Source organism: Pteropus alecto, unplaced genomic scaffold (genome assembly GCF_000325575.1).
Source record: "Pteropus alecto unplaced genomic scaffold, ASM32557v1 scaffold105, whole genome shotgun sequence".
Taxonomy (NCBI): Eukaryota; Metazoa; Chordata; class Mammalia; order Chiroptera; family Pteropodidae; genus Pteropus; species Pteropus alecto.
Window position 1 is genome coordinate 7,369,782 of NW_006436294.1, and position 3,934 is coordinate 7,373,715.

The window sequence follows — 3,934 nt, forward strand, 5'->3', positions numbered from 1 at the left end:
TAGGTGTCTGCTGCTCAACTCTCCCCCGATCACTGCTTTACTGCGCCCCACGGGGCTCGGAGCTGTGCTTTTGTTTTATTCATTTCAGAGTATTTTGTAACTTCTCTTGGCAGTTTCTCCTTTGACTCGTTGGCAACTTAGGGGTGTCGTTCAATTTCCACGTATTTGTGAATTTTCCAAATTCCTTTCTGTTGACTTGTAATTTCGTTCTATTGCGATCAAAGAACATCTCTTGCATGATTTCCAGCCTCTTAAATTTATCGAGACTTGTCCGATGGCCTGACGTACGCCACCCCCTCTCTACCCGGAGCACGTGCCACACACCCTTGAGAAGACTGTGTGTCGTTTCGGGTGTGGGCTGTTGCGCTGGGTCCGCTTAGCTCACAGAGTCCTCCCCTGCCTTGCCGGTCCCCGTCTGCGTGTCCTCTCGTTACCGAGGGTGGGGAGCCGAGGTCCGCAACTGTTATCGTTAAATTGCCGATTGCTCTCTCTTGCTCTCTCGTTGTGCTCTGTGTGTTTTTAGGCTCTTCGTTAGGTACACACGTGTTTATAAACATCGTGCCTTCTTCACGGACTGACCCCTTTGTCCACAGGGATCATTTTTCTTCGAGTCTGTTTTGCCTAGCGCCCCTTTCGTATTTCCCGTGTGTCAGGCCCACTACCAACAAACTCCCAGTTTTTGTGTATCTAACAATGGCTTAATTCCCTTTTTCATTTTTGAGGAAGGATCGTGCTAGTTTAGGCAAGAGGGAGAGGCCTGTGTATGAACAATTGACAGCTGTACACCACCTAAATTATTGTCGTTCCACAGCATAGATTGTCTTTTTCAAACTGTTAAAAACTTTTAACACTCAATATGAGCACTGCTGTGCAAATCACATCTTCATGCTTTCGACTGCCGATAAATGCTTTGTCCCGTCCTCACCCATTGTTATGGCACGAACGATTCTGAGACCCACGGAGCCAATTGAGATTAATTATGAGCCTTTATTAGCCGGCCGGCGACTGACTCCCTACCACGCAGGGCTAGAGGAGATCAGCCCCAAGCTTCCAGAGCAGGCAGCTGATAAAGCTCAAGACCATATCCTGGTGGTCTCCTGAACAAGCCAGCAGATTACAGAAGTGGAAGTTGGCTTTTAGCATATCTTTGCCCGGAACAACACCCTTAATTAACAAGTAAATGGATTACAGAAGCAGACATTGCCCATCTACATATTTTATACAATACACTTCCTAAACCACACACAAGCAAGTAGGACAACTTCTGATATCTAAAGATATTTCTTCTCTGTAGCTGACTTAGCTAGTTTGCTCACTTGAAAATTTTCCACCCTTAACACCATCAGCTGATACTTTTCATGCCCAAAAGTGCCCCGCCCCGCCCTCCCGGCAGGAGGCCGGCGGGAAATGCGGATTTTTGTGAGAACGTGACGCGTTGCTGCCACCTGCCGGAGAGCCCTCGTATTAGCTCTCGGCCTTTGCAGCCACCCTTGCGGGACGCCAAGAAGCCATGATGAAAATGCATTACAGTGAAAATAAGAGACAGCTGTCTAAACAGCGGTGACCCTCCTCCTGGCTCGAACTGATCACGAACAATCTCAGAGAGAGACAAAGAGGTGGGACAGGGAGGACCAGACAATGACATCCCACACGCTGAGCCTTCTCAACGCGAATGCAGATGTCACATCCTAGCGGATCTGCTCTACGCTCAGTCTCACACAGGGGCTGGGACAGTCTCAGCTTCTTGAGGGCACGCGGTCGAGTGGGTGTGGCCCGCAGCCCCAGCCAGAGATGCGAAGGACCATGTATCCCCATCCCATGGTCCAGTGTTCTCAGATCAGAGATGTCGCCTGTCCCCGCCAGTGTGGGAAAGGAGGCTTCCCCCAACTTGGAGCTTTAGTCCTCTGTCTCCACTTGGCTTATGGTCCTTTGAGCGACGGGTTCCCAGGGTGTGGCTGCCCGGGTAGGTGGGGCGGGGGGACTTGAAGCCAGCAATCCATCGGCACCCTGCTCCCGGCATGAGGCCCTTCTGTGACGCCACCCACAGCCCCTCTGGGGTCCTGGCGTATGGGTGGGAGGTGCCCCCGGCAGGCTCTGAAGTGCATCAGATCGGGACGAAGGCTCGTGGTGCCCAGTGTCTCTCGTAGCACGTCAGCACCCTCGCCCGCCGCCCCGTCCCGTTCACTGGCTGCAGCATGTCCACGGGGACGAACGTCCGTCTTGCCCGGTGTCGCCATCCAGAGTCCTAGCTGGAAAAGCAGGAAAAATGCTTGATTTCCCCGCAATTTAACAATCGGTTTAATGATTCTCCAATTCTTGGATGTTTAGGTTGTTTTTAACGTGTCATACTTGTCTCGGTCATTCGTGAGCGTGCAGTTCCGAGGCATTAAACACGTTCACAAGGTGCGACCTTCACCACCGCCCGTGCCCGAGCTCTGTCACCCGTAACGCTGAGCCTGGGGGGAGCCCAGGGACAGTACTGTCCCTGGACCTTGGAGGGCAAATGGCTGGTGGTGAGACCTGGGGGAAGAAGGCACCTGGGTCGCACCGGCCATGGGCAAGCGGGCCCACAAGTGCTACCAGAGGCACCACCCTGCGAGCTAGGGCTGTCCCTGAGACCCTCGGGACACGGACGTGGTGCCCACTGGGCACGTGAAGCGGCCTCCTGCCCAAGGAGGAGGCCGTGTGTACCTAACAAAGAGCCTCGCCCCCGTGCCAGGCCCACGGCCAGCAGTGGGCATGGTCGGCGCAGTGGGCATGGTCGGCGCAGTGGGCATGGTCGGCACAGGGGCTTCGGCTTCGTGCACCATCTCAGTCCCTGAACCACAGACACCATATGTCCTGGGGACTCCGGCCCGTCTGCCAGCACAAGTGTGACCAGCACTGGGCTTCCGACTGTCCAGGCCTCCGTGTGCTCCTGACCGGGGCCAGCTGTTCTGACAAGAAAACTTGTAACATGCAGTTGTCCCTGGGGACTTTATAGACCCGGGCGCATGAACAGCACACAAAACACCCTCGGAAACAGGGCGGAGAAACCCGTCTCCCCGGGCAGGACCGGCGGCGCCCAACCGACCTGCCTCACGTGGCCGCTGCGAGCGCTGGCAAGTCGGCGGAGGCCGCCTGGCCACCGTCCAGGGCGGGCTGCCCGCCCGGCCGCGTCGCTAAATGGGCCCTTTGTTCCGCTCTCCTCAGCCGCCCCGCTTCCCGTCAGGACCACCCCGCCTCCTGCTCCGGCAGACCCGGCAGAGGAACCCCACGCCTTCCATGGCTACTCGTGCACCTTCAACACGACCCCCGACGAAGTCCGGAGCCGCTCAGGATCTCCAGCCTCATCTGCGGACCACGAAGGCACGAAGACGCTGCACTCGGGTGTCTCCCTGCATCTCACACGCTTCTGTGCGGCCGCCTCCTCTCTTCCACTTTGACCTCGTCCCGGCGTGGGAGTCTCCTGCCCGCTGGAGGTGATTTGGGTTACGCGGTTGACCGCCAGCGCCACCTTCCATCCGAGAATGTGGCGAACTGGCCACATCTCCCGCCCATGTGTACGACTTTCCAAATAGAGACCTATTTGTGAAAGTGCTGGGTCGCAGGAGTCAGTTTTAAGTACGTGTTGATTTATATACGTTCACACCATGAAAGCATCTCCGCCCCGGAGTCTCCCCTGGCCCGTGGTCACCCCTCCGGCCCCTCGCACCCCGCCAGCAAGCAGGGGTCCGCGTTCTGCTCGGACAGACCGCTCTGCACTTCCCAGGAATTTATATAAATGGAATCGAACAGGGTGCCCTTGTGTGCGCGTGCGTGCATGTGCACATGCATGGGTGCGTGCGGTTCCGTGTGCATGCACGTGTCCGTGTGTGTGCGCGCGCGCGCACATGCATGCGTGTCTGTGTGCGCATGTGCGTTTGCTCTGGGTTCTTTCATTCCGCGTGATGGT